Source organism: Alligator mississippiensis, chromosome 16 (genome assembly GCF_030867095.1).
Source record: "Alligator mississippiensis isolate rAllMis1 chromosome 16, rAllMis1, whole genome shotgun sequence".
NCBI classification, from domain to species: Eukaryota; Metazoa; Chordata; order Crocodylia; family Alligatoridae; genus Alligator; species Alligator mississippiensis.
Window position 1 is genome coordinate 21,865,071 of NC_081839.1, and position 12,521 is coordinate 21,877,591.

At 47.6% G+C, this 12,521-nt stretch overlaps 2 long non-coding RNA genes across 2 annotated transcripts in view; one reads left to right on the plus strand and one right to left on the minus strand.

Annotated features, from left to right (window-relative positions):
• The window catches only part of LOC109283757 (uncharacterized), a 49,812-nt gene that overhangs the window by 4,702 nt on the left and 32,589 nt on the right, over window positions 1-12,521 (plus strand). The window contains exon 2 of the long non-coding RNA XR_002091032.2: window positions 1,209-1,488. This is a non-coding gene — a long non-coding RNA (uncharacterized LOC109283757). The remainder of the gene's footprint in view (window positions 1-1,208; window positions 1,489-12,521) is intronic.
• LOC132246457 (uncharacterized) lies at window positions 1,468-10,638 on the minus strand. Its single transcript, XR_009457752.1, has 5 exons — window positions 10,294-10,638; window positions 9,292-9,379; window positions 2,150-2,218; window positions 1,880-2,008; window positions 1,468-1,543 (listed from the first exon to the last, which is right to left on the minus strand). It is a non-coding gene; the product is annotated as an uncharacterized LOC132246457 (long non-coding RNA).

Here is a 12,521-nt window from a genome sequence, read left to right on the forward strand (position 1 = left end):
TTAATTAGAGTCTAGTCCTGCCCTTGTATTCCAGGTGAAAACACTAGATCTGATTCTTTTTTCATATTGGCAAAATCCAAAGTACATCCACTGACATCTAAGGAGAAACAGTGGAGAAAGACAATCTGATGTGAAAAGAAACAAAATGAAAGTATTTTGACCTAACTGTGGCGATAACATATTTACAGTTCTCAAACGCCTCTCTCTGAAGATCACAAAACATGAGTTTGGCATCCCAGGATGGAAGTACTGCTACAAATCTGTGGTAGTCAAGGACTTTGTTGTGCACAAGTGCAAAAAACTTCAGTTAGGCTGGAACAATCAAATACACAAATACTAATTCGGGAATGGTTGGGTAGACTGCCATGCTGTAGGCCAAATGTTGACTCTCTAGCTTAATATGGAATGATAATGTCATTTGACTGGAAAAGAGCACTACAGCATGTTGAGTAGTCACCTGGTATGGTCTGGGTCTGTATTTCAGTAGGGTCCAGTGTGTATGTGCCACCGGGAAGGTGTCCCCTGTGGCTGTCCACAGTTTCCTGCCATGACTTCATGGGATGCTTCGCTTGTTGGGAGCTGGAGCGTGCTGACAGTTGCCTTCCAAGTGTTCCACCCCAGATATTAAAGGGGCTCCTCCTTTCCTTACACCCCTGCCCTTACCACATCAGTTAAAAACAAGAAGTGAAAAGTCACTGCTGGTGAATGAATTAGGTTGTTATGTGGCTGATAAATCAGGCTTGCCCTGGTTCCACCCATACAGGGCTGTCACCACTTGATGAAGCCAGCTACCTCTGGCCCCCAGCTGGTTAGGGTTTGACTGGAGACTTTCATCCTTGCACAGTCTCTTGCCCACAGGCCCTTGATGGCTAGCCACAGACAGGCCTTACTCTAGGCCCACTCAAGCTTATTCCAAACAAAATCCCTCAACAAAACATAGTCCCCAATAAGTTCCTGCCTGGAGTGATACCCAGGTGGGCCTCTGGGTCCCCTCTTTGCTGACCCTCTGAATTGGTGACCCTCTGCATTGGTGTGCCTGCCCTTAGTCCAATGCAATAGTCCTAGGGTCCCTCTCCTGCTTCGCAGGACCTTCCAAGGCACGCTAGCAGCCCTAAGCCTCTGCAGGTAAGTGGCTTTAATCTTCATTACAATCAGGCCATAGCCCCTTGTCTCCCTCTAGGTCTGTAACCTTCAGTCTTCTTTTGCAGCATGCCACTGTTGCACTCACTGATGTTGTCTAATGATCCTTCGATCACCACTTGATGCTGTGGATGCTCCTCTCCACTCGGGGGAGAACTTCTGGTCCCGGACCCAGTAAAGCCCAGAAGTGCTTCGCCTCCTGGTCTGCCAGAGTTCTCCGTTCACTGCCCCTTCCCAGGGCCTGAAATCACCAACTGTGGTCTCTCTCCTCCAATCCAGAGGGAGCACCAGCTTTGAAAATGATGTGGCACCATCCTGGCCAGAGTCCTAACCTCTGCATCTCTTGGGGTGAGTCTCACTGTCCCCACAGCCCCATCTTCCACCCAGGCTTCCTCTTTTATTTCTTCACACAGCCAGAGAGAAAGAGAAAGAGAGAGAGAGAAACATCTCAGAGTGACTGGGGAAATCCAATCCCAGGGTTGTTTTATATTATTTTTGGCCAATAGATTTTCTTTATTCAAGAAAAATATGGAGTTTGGTTGTAGAATATTGTGCCTGCTCTAGGTCTGTGCTGCGTTTAGTACTGTTTGGAGTTATCCAATAGTGTACAACTCTGATTTGACATACTGTGGCAGCAACGATCATGCTGCTCACTCTGAAGATGTTCCAGAGACTTGGGAGAAGGGCCCCGAAGATTGTGGGGAGTGCTGGAGAGGTTGCTACGAGCACAAATCCTTACCTTACGATGAACGAGAGGAGAGAAAACAAGATGCGGGAAGATGAAAGATGCTGATATTTGTGACTTCCTGTAAGTTCCAATTGGCTGGGCGCAGAATGGAGAATGGTTTAAAATCACACCCAGCGACAACTGCAGGAGGAAGAGAGATACAAGGGAGAGAGTCGGTTGGAGCACAGATGGGAGTAAGGTAGGGACAATGCCCCAGGAGGTGTAAAGGAGGAGAGTAAGAAACTCTCTCCTTTTGAGGCTCAGAGGAGTCTCTATACTTACCTAGACACAGAAAGAAGACGACACGATTGGTCGGACCCAGCAGATTGATGGTTGCTTCAATTCAGGAACCTGAAAAGCAAGCAAATCAACTAATCATGAGTGGTGGTGTTGTAGGACCTGGGGTCCCAGTGAAGAACCGGAGACCCACAGTCCTGCAACCCACAAAAATAAATATTAAGGATAATAGTACGGGAATAGAAACAGAGGTAGACAGCCAGAAACCTTGGTATTGCTGCATAGCCAAAAAATGGAGCAGGGTGTGAGAAAAAAAATCCTAATCAGTCCAAAGGTCAACAGCAATTTAGAACAGCAAGTCTCTCTCCTTTTTCTTTTACAACAAGTTTTGGCAGGCAAGATAGGGCAGATGTGCTAAACAAGGCCTTAATTAGAAGATCAGCTGTGACCTAGGAACCAACACACAACATATCCGGACAGTATATAAGCAAGTGATTTAATTGGATTAACAACTCCACTTGCACATACCCAAAAATAAAAAGTTTAATGTTTGATAGCAACAGTCCCAATTACAGAAAGTCTGTATATGGTGGGCTGCTTCGCTCTTGGCTTCTTTTGTTCTTGAGTTAATAGGGTTCACAGCCATTGGGTCCACAGCCTCTCTCTGCCTGCTCTGCTGTTGAGGACTTCTTGGATCATCTTTGGTGGAACCTGTCCCTCAACCTTACCTCCATGGGTGGCCCTACCAGGAGCGTGAGCTCCAGACGGCATTGCTCAGGGTCACTGGAACACACAAGCCTCTCCACCACAACAAGGTGATCATCCTCGGAGAAACAAGAGTGAAGCACAGGAGCAGTCAGAAGCATTCAACCACCAGGCAGGACATCACCACAAGGGGCAACCACAAAATGCCAATGTTTTTTTCTGCGGACCCATCACAATGGAAGGCAACCCTGGAGCTGCCACAGTGGAGCTAGAACCACTTGCACCCTTCGGGACAGCTAGGAGTGAACCAGCCCCAGATGTGAGGGAAGTCAGCAGGCTGACAGATTGGTAGGAAAAACAACAGAAAGATGCTGACATCAAAAAACTGACATGGTGGAAGAAGCTCACTCGCGGGGATTTTCCTGAAGAAGGGTAACATCATCCTCACTTAAAGCAATACCAGGAAGTGTGGCCCGAACTAAGCATTAGGCAAGGAGTCCCAGTGTGAAAGCTTCCTGGGTCTGCCCAAAGACCTAAGTGCATCCAACTAGTGGTACCAGAGCAGGAGATACCAACAATCCTGCAAGCCCTGCATGCTTCCAATACCAGAGGACATTTGGGCATAGAGAAGGTCTCTTGTAAAGTCCAGGCCCAGTATTTCTGGTTAGGCTGAAGGCAATTTGTAGTGGACTGGTGCAGATTGTGTGAGGTGTGTGGCATGCGCAAAGGGACAAGGATTAACCCCAGGGCCCCCATGGTTTTCACGCAGGCTAAATGACCCCTGGAGAGAATAGCCATGGATATCCTGGGCCCCTTTCCCACTACACCAAGTGGAAACAAGTATATCTTAGTAGTGGCTGACTATTTCTCCAAGTGGGCTGAAGCCTATCCTCTCCCTGATCAGGAGGTCCAGACAGTGGTGAAAATTTTCATTGAGAGATTTGTGTGCTACCATGGTACACCTTGATCCCTCCACACTGACTAGGGAGAAATTTTGAATCACAACTACTCCATCACATATATGACCTGGGATGAGTTACTCCCATATGTCATGATGACCTACCGGAGCAATGTGCAGTCATCCATAGGGTACACACCATACATGGTGGTGTTTGGGTGGGAGATTTGTCTGCCTGTTGATGTTGTTTCTGGGACAAATGTATTGGAAGAATTCAGCATCCTTCTGAATACATTACAAAAGTGGCAGGATACCTCAGCTCAGTTAGCCACGCTGTCAAGACACATCAGGCTACAGCTACACAAAGGTAAAAAGAGCACTATGACCTTAGGGTGACTGGACAGGTGTACAAGCCAGAGGAGCTGGTGTGGGTATGGAGCCAAATGAGGAGGCAGGGTCAGTGCTGGAAGCTCTACAAGAAGTTTAATGGCCCCTATACAGTCATCAAGAAATTGTCAGAGTTGCTATATGAGCTAGCGAACAGGACCAGCGGACAAACATTAGTAGTGCGCTATAGTCAGATGAAACCCTCTACGTGCACATGGAACAAAGACCCTGGCCCTACAAGGGAGCTAGGAAGGCTTTTTCATCAACAACCAAGATGCCCGCAACCAAGCCACTCCCAGAGGCCTGACTCTAACCCCTAGAATACTCAATATAAAGTAAATCCCTCATTGGCTATTGTGATTGCGCCTGACACTGCAGGGGTTTGTTACACTAGCATGCTGGTATAATGGTACACACTGAGCATGTCTACATGTGCAGTTAATGCACACAAATAAACTCTAGAGTTTTTTGCTCCCTGGCATGGTGTTTGAATACATGCCCAGGAGCAGAAAACTCTACAGCTTATTCATGTGCAGCACATTGAGCCCTGTCAGAGCAGCCCTGGTTGGCAGCAGCCCAGGGCTCAGTGTGCTGTGAGGGGCTGGCTGGGGCATGAGGGTATTTCAGTATGAGGCTAGCTGGGAGGCAGCCCCCATGCTGAAGCACCCTCATGCCCCAGTCAACTGGCAGCGTCTACACATGTACTGGGTCGCACCAAAAAACTCTGGAGCAGGCTAGTATTTACAAGTACTAGCCTGCTCCAGAGTTTATTAGTTTTGTGCACCCTAACAGGGGCTTATGCATAGTCACAGAGACTTTTACTGTGGAGCTAATAAGGCATCTCCACAGCAAGCATCTCATGTAGATGCATCCACTGATCTGCTCCTTGCTTTCCAAAGTTAACTTCATGTAGAGGTGAAACAACTTACACTGGTGAGAGACTGTGTGTTGTGTGTCCATTGCATTTTACTACAGAGTAAAGCAGATTTAGTCCACAATAATTATGTTGTGTGTCTTCACTCTTAACCAGTGTTGACACTCCCATAGAAAGATCACTACTAAAAGAACAGCAGGCTTGTAGGAATCAGCACTAACTATCTATCTCCATGATGAATGTAGCTGTTAAAGCAGGGTTTACTTGAAAAAAAAAAAAAAACCCATAAAAGCAGCCTTTGGCCTCAAAATATCCTAATTACCCTCTCCCATGGAAGAGGTGAAGATCAGGAAAGAAAGCTGCTTTTATCCTTTTGCAGTGGGCTGATCCCATGAAGTCAACAATTTGTAAGGCTCATGAAGTATCACTTGAAGTCTGCGCGAGGAGAATTTGGCCAGGAATTTTTAGGAGGGCCTTTGTTCTGGCTGGGTACTGCTTTGACACCAACATTTACATGGCCCTAAACATGCCTTGAAGATCAGGTGACTGAGGTGTGGAACAAGGGAAGACTGGTTAAGGCCCTGGCTTATAAGCCAGGTGCTTCTGACTCTGGCTTTCCTCAGCCTGATAAAGGGTATTTGTGCCTGAAAGCTTGCAAAGAAGATTTTTTCCAACTATTTGAGTTGGTCTAAGAAAAGATATCAGATTTACCCAAAGGACTTTGTCTGGCTCTGGCTGACCTTCTACTTGGCCTTGGACTAGTCACCTAGCATGGCAGTCTTTTCTTTCCTGGTCATACAAGTGGCCATTTTTTAGATGTGTAGAGGGAATTTTTGTTACTTCCATGTTCAGAGGTATTCCATTGTTCAACGTGTAGCCTTGCACGCCTGGATAACGACATAGTCCCGCCAACTAAGCATGCACAGTAGATGCCATAGACCTTGGTGCCCTTTGTGGACATGTAGTGGACTTAGACACCTGAAAATGGAGTTGTCCAGAACCTGTGAATACCAGACAGCCTCAGGAACAGAAAGGAGAAGAGCTACACATGTGCGTTCCTCTTCTGCTCCTATAGTTCAGTGGCTAAGGCACTCACCTAGGAGTCCAGAGACCCTGGTCCCCCTCACCCACAGAGGACTTAAACCAGAGCTTCTTTTGTTTCCCAGCACAGGACTCCAAACGCCACATGACAGGTCAGGCATTACTTACTCCTTGCTCTAGTGATCCTTTTGAAGCTCAGCCAATAATGTAATTCTTGAAAAAAATTGGAGGGCAGTGCAGGCTTTGGCTTCTGCCTCATTGAGAGCAAGGGGCCCAGCTACCCTTCCCCCCACCCCTCCCTTTCCATGCTAGCAGCTACCTTATGAAACCAACACCCTTTGGCTTGCCCTTGTACCCTGTATTTCCTATATAGCTCCTTCTTGTGATTGCCCACAGGATGAGTTTCAGAAGGCACACCAGACACTTGTGCTGAGCTGATTAGAGCGCTGTGTGAGGAAGTCAGAAAGCTCCAGGTTTAAGCCCACTCCAGCTCCCCCATTTCTACCCCTTCTTCCTCCCCACCTGCCAGCTGTGTGCCTAGAAACAGAAGCCCCCTGGATGTACAAGTATAAAAAATGGCCATTTAGATGACTACAAAACAAAAGAATTATATTCTTAATTTCTGTTTCCAATCTGTAAAAGGATGCTAAACCTTACCTACTGGAGAGCTGTGGTGACAGCAAATGCATTAGGGGCTGTGATGCATTGCAGCAATGGGGCTATGTGAGCTTACAAATAGGCAGGTCGAGCTCCCAGTTATACAGTTGATGTTTAGCTAGAAACAGTTTTCTGCACAGTTTGGGCCAACAGGGCAGCAGTATGCTGGGTTCCCTGGGGAAAGTTGTTTGGATAAGGCAAACCTAGGAACTTAAAGCCAAATTCTACTCACAGGTCGGACTTAAATCACCTCATGCTAAGCTAACCCCCATTTCTCTGTAGATGTCAGTGGAGGTACTTTATGAAATAAGAAAATAGAATCAGATCTAGTGATTTCAACTGGAGTATGAGGGCAGGATTTGACTCTAATTAATTCTGCATTAAACTGGAGTATAGATTGAGCAGGAAATGGGATGAAATACTTGTAAGTGTGAACTACAAAAATTACCATGCTTAGATGAGACACATTTGCCCACTGCAGTCCATGGCACCAGGTTTCTGGCTGCATCTTCACCTTTTATAGCCAATCACTAGGTTTCCTAACCTGGGCTCTCTGTCTTTCAGAGTCAGAGCCAGCTCTATACAAGGCTTTCCTCGAGAGCTCTTGGAAGTGAATGCCTCTCAGCCTGGCTTATGAAATTTGTGCCTTATTTAAAATTGCAACTCACTGTTAAAGTGAAACTAAACAGTAAGCTGGAAGCTTGAGAGTGATGTCACTCATGCAGTAGCAGACGTCAAGCTTTTAGGCTCCTGTGTGCAAAACTGATTTGCTCCCAGACCACAGGTGTATAAATGGCATCTTTCACTAAAACTTGTTCTCTGCACTCCAAAATGGAAAGTTTAATAGTAGCTTTTATGGCAAATGCCCCTATGAAACCTTACCTCCAGAGGATGCTGTGTACATCCTCACAGCTGGAGGCTGATGGTGAGGCTGGGGGGACAGCAAAGGGGTAGAACAAGAATCAGTAACAAATGGCTTGCATGCTGGAGTTGGCCCATGGGGTCATTAGATCCAGTGCATGGAGCAAGAGGACTTTGGTGGCATGGAGCTTTGTCAACTCTGCAGCCAGGCACTGGTGGGGAGTGGAAGCAGCATTGGCAGTGACTGGGGTCAGAGATGCTGGTTAGGGCTGTGCAAAGCTTCAGGTACTGATTCAATTCAGAGGTGATTCAGCTCAATTTGGAGACTGAATCTCCAATTTCAGATTGAATCAGGAGACCAGTTAAAAAGGTCTGAATTGATTTGAAGCTCTCTGAATTGATTCTGAAAAGATTCAGAGAGCTTTGGCGATTCTGGCAGTCCCCGCTTGCTGCAACAGGGAGCTGGACCTGGACTCCATGTTGGTAAGTGCGGGGGGGGAGGAGGGAGGGGGCTGGAGGAGGGGACCATGGCGGGACCTCTGCCAGGCCCCATCCCCTGCCTACTACCCCAGCTCCCCCACCCCCCCGCCACTCTCCTAGCCTCCCCATGGCTGCCCCGCCCAACCCCAGCTCCTGGATGTTTTTAAAAAAAGCCCCCCACTCACCAGTTGCTGCCAAGTGGGGGCGGCAATCCCCACTGCCCCGCATTGCCCCATGCTGCATGGGAGGATCTGTCATGAGCTCCCAGCCCCCCCATGGCTGCCCTGCCCACCTCAGCTTTTTTTAAAAAACAAAAACACCCCCTGAACACCAGCTCCTGCAACAGCCTCTGGGGGCTTGTGGCAGAGACCCCCCATGCAGCATGGGGCAGTGGGGATCGCCTCCCCCACCTGGCAGCAGCCAGTGAGTGGGGGCTTTTTTTTTTTTTTTTTAAAGGGCTGTGATATGGGGTTGAGTGGGGCACCCATGGGGGGAGGCTGGGAGAGCAGACAGGAGTTGGGGGGCTTATGGCAGAACCCCCTCATGTGGCATGGGGCAGTGGGGGCAGCAGGGATCACCCCCTGCCTGGTAGGAGCCAGTGAGTGTGGGCTTTTTTTTTTTTTTTTTCAAAAAGCTGGGAGCTGGGGCCTGCGTGATTCAGAGATTTGGCCGATTTAGCAGCCAAATCTCTGAATCAGATTCAGCCAAATCAATTCAGGACAGTGATTCGAACCACCGGATCAAATCACTGTCCCCTGAATCAGCCAAATCCAAAGCGAATACTAGCCACTTCGTGCAGACCTAATGCTGGCCTGCCTCCAGCCTGAGCTGGGTTGTTCTAGCCCACCACCTTAAAAAGTTGCCAGTCACTGTAGTAGATAGTATAGGGATCCTATGAACCCTCCTCCATAAGTGCTTTGGCCTTTTTCCCTGTGAGTTTTCCCCTGAGATTGCAAGATGTGTATCAGCCCCATGAGTTTATCCTGAGCTCAGAATGTGTCGTACTGCCCCTGCCCCACAGATCTCACCAGCTGGTGCCACCATTCGATGCAATAAACATAACCATGGCTCCTACCTCACTCAGGTAGATGGGATATCGCTACACAGACTGTTCAGGGGCTTTCCCAGAACTGTGCAATCTGTCATCGGCCCCTCAAGGAAACTGTAGGACAAGCTGTTGTCCTCGTGTAAAACAGGCAAGACAGCGCGTTCTGGGAACAGCGAAGCAACATTGAGAAACCACTCAGCGAGACACCCTGAATCCTCTGGTGTTGCTCCTCTCACCTGTGTGTTGAAGTTCTCGATTCTCTGGGCAACTTCAGTCAGGCTGGGCACTGCAACCTTCTCCATCTTCACAACAAAACACTTCTTCCTGTCCAGGACACAAAATCCAATAAGACTCTGGAAGGCAATGCAGAGTGAGATTTACTGTACAAACCCCAGAACACTCAAATATTTGGTATATAAATGAACAGCAAAGCAGCAAATCCAGAATGCGTTGTTCCAAGCCCTGATTACGATGTGCCAGGGAGAACAGCTGGAGACTTGTGTGTATTGAGTTATGTGGTTGACAGTGCCTTATTTAGAGTTCATCTTGTAATTACTGTCAACACATTTGTTAGTGTTCGTAGATTTGTAACTACTGTATTTTTAGTTTGTGTACTCACTTTAGAGTGAGTTCCTGCAGCTATGGTGTGTACAGGGAACTAAATTAATTAAACAAATTTAGCAGATAGCGAGGGTGTGCTTCTACACCTCAGGATGCAAAAAGCGGAACAGGGTTGGTCCTAAAATGTAGTGGGAGCAGAAAAGGGAATAGTCAAACAGAAGTATCTTAATCCTGGATCTGCTCTTGACTGAAATCCCTCGGACCAAGCAGAGATTGCTAAAGTGAAAACAGAAGGTGCTTCTCCAAAACCTGCTTTGAAAATCACAATATTATATATGGACTCTGAGGTCTTCAAATCCTAGTTGTGTTTAAAACTCAAACCCTAGCAAATTTAAGGTCACGCACATCAGTGCTGTAAGGATTTATCACCCCCAGCTTTCAGATTCATTTGCTGTTTGAGTGGAGTCTGGACTATCCCTGGACTCATGTGTTTGTAGTCATACACAAGAGTTGAAGAGGTTTTGTTGCCTTGGATGTGAAAGGCAGCCACCATTTCCTGGCTGCTCAACATCCCCATCTGCTGAATCACCTCCCCATTGCTTGTGCTGCTGGTGCTTTGAATGATCTGAGGGAAAACATTGCATACAGTGAAAGGTTTTCAGTGGGATCTCTCCTACCTGAAATACCAGCTCTGCAGCTAAGATTTTCAAAGGTAGGAATTCTGGCAAGTCCAGCCAATTATGTGGTTTACCAGCCTTGATGGTGCCTTTGATGACAGATTTTTTCACTCAAAAGCTTGTGGCTGAAGTTCAGGAAATTTCATTGCTTAGGGGATAAATATCCCATTCTATATTCAGGAGAATGGAACTGGAACACCTGCCTTGAAATACACAGATAATGAAGATGGTCAAAAATCCATCCTAAGCCTCAGTGGTGCATTGGGCTGGCAGGGTTAGACATGCCACCTTCTGTAATGAAAAGCATACAAGGTAGTGATGTGGCTGGCCTCCCCCTTTGGCTCCCCAGCCTGAGAGGTCCAATACACACTAGAAGCTGAGTTGATGGGGTGACCTTCAGTGCCAAGTCCAGAGCACAGCTCATTCCTGTGGCTCTGTAGCAATATGCCTCTAGTTCTCCATTGCTGCACCACCGAGATGGAAAACAGATTCCACATTAAGCTGTTTGAGTTTTCCTCTTCCAATGCAATCTGCATACTAACTGCAGATGCTTCCTCAGCCTGACAAAGGGTATTTGCAAAGAAGAATTTTTCCAAGTATTTGAGTTGGTCTAATAAAAGATATCAGATTTACCCAAAGAACCTTGTCTACCTGTGTCCTTAGACCAACATGGCTACAACCTATACCCTTGACTCTATATTCTCTTTTCTAATGCCTTGACCTTAGCAGTGCCCTTCTGGGACATTAGGTAGAGCCCAAGAACATTTCCCAGTTGTGAACACCATGGTAATAAATGGTCTGTGTTGGGCATGTCACACAGATCGGACAAGGGTCATCAGCTGTCCTCTGAGTACTCTGCTTACCCTTCAGTGTATTCCTGAGTGATCTGGACTTCAATTAGAGTGGCTCCAATGAAGATAATGGCCAAGAGTATCACCATCACAGAAATCAGGATGGACAACTTCTTGGTTTTGTTAATCCTTGGCATGAAGTTGTAGGCCTGGAGAAGACACACATGAGAGTTTGATTCAACACCTAATGCTAAAGCTCCTATTCAGCTCTAGCAGCTGCTCCTGAACAAGGAGATCAGGGTTGCAAGGGCCATTTACCAGTTCACAGACACTAGTGATCCCTGCAAGCAGAGAGCATGGGTGCATAAAGCAGCCCTGGGTTTTCCAGCGAGTTGGCTCATCTTTGGAGCTGTACCTTAACCATGGTGAATCCTGGGGGCTTCACAGATAACCAGTTGTGACAGGGGTCCATCTCCAGGCCTGTGTAACATAGGCCTAACCAACTGTACCCACCCACCTATCTCTTCTGCCACGCCTTGATGGAACAATAATTATGGTGTTACTCAGGCGAGATGCCAACACTAGGGGTCTCTACCCACCGCTCCAGACCTCTCCTACACGGTGGCCCACACCTTGCAGATGTTCTGTAACTGTTGACCTGCACCCTAGGGCATTGGGTTGACTCACTCCCTGTTGCTGTGCCTCTTGGCACTGGGATCTGCCCCCTGTCTCTGTGCCTCCTGGCACTGTGCCCCGTGGTGCTGGAGTCTGATCACCCCCTGTCGTAGCAGCCCCCGCTGGCACTAGGGCTTTGCACAGTAGTGTGCCCCAATGAGGCCTTCTCCTCCCCAAATAGCCGCAAGCTATTTGGGGAGGAGGAGTGTGGGTCTCCCCTACTACAATGGCCACAAGCTAGCAGAGAGTAGATTTAGACTGGACATTAGGAAGAACTTCTTCACAGTTCGAGTGGCCAAGGTCTGGAACGGGCTTCCAAGGGAGGTGGTGCTCTCCCCTACCCTGGGGGTCTTCAAGAGGAGGTTAGATGAGTATCTAGCTGGGGTCATCTAGACCCAGCACTATTTCCTGCTTATGCAGGGGGTCAGACTCGATGATCTATTGAGGTCCCTTCCGACCCTAACATCTATGAATCTATAATGAGAATGGGGTGAGAGACAGTGTCAAAGGCCTTCTTAAAGTCTAGAAAGACTACATCCACAGCAACACCATCATCCAAGGATTTAGTTATTTGGTCATAAAAGGCAATCAGGCTGATCAGGCAGGACCTGCCTTTGATGAACCCATACTGATTGCCCCTGAGCATGATCTCCCCTGCTGGCCCCCCACAGATGTGCTCCTTGATGATTTTCTCCAAGATTTTCCCAAGCATCGAGGTGAGGCTTACAGGTCTATAGTTACTTGGGACCTCCTTCCTCCCTT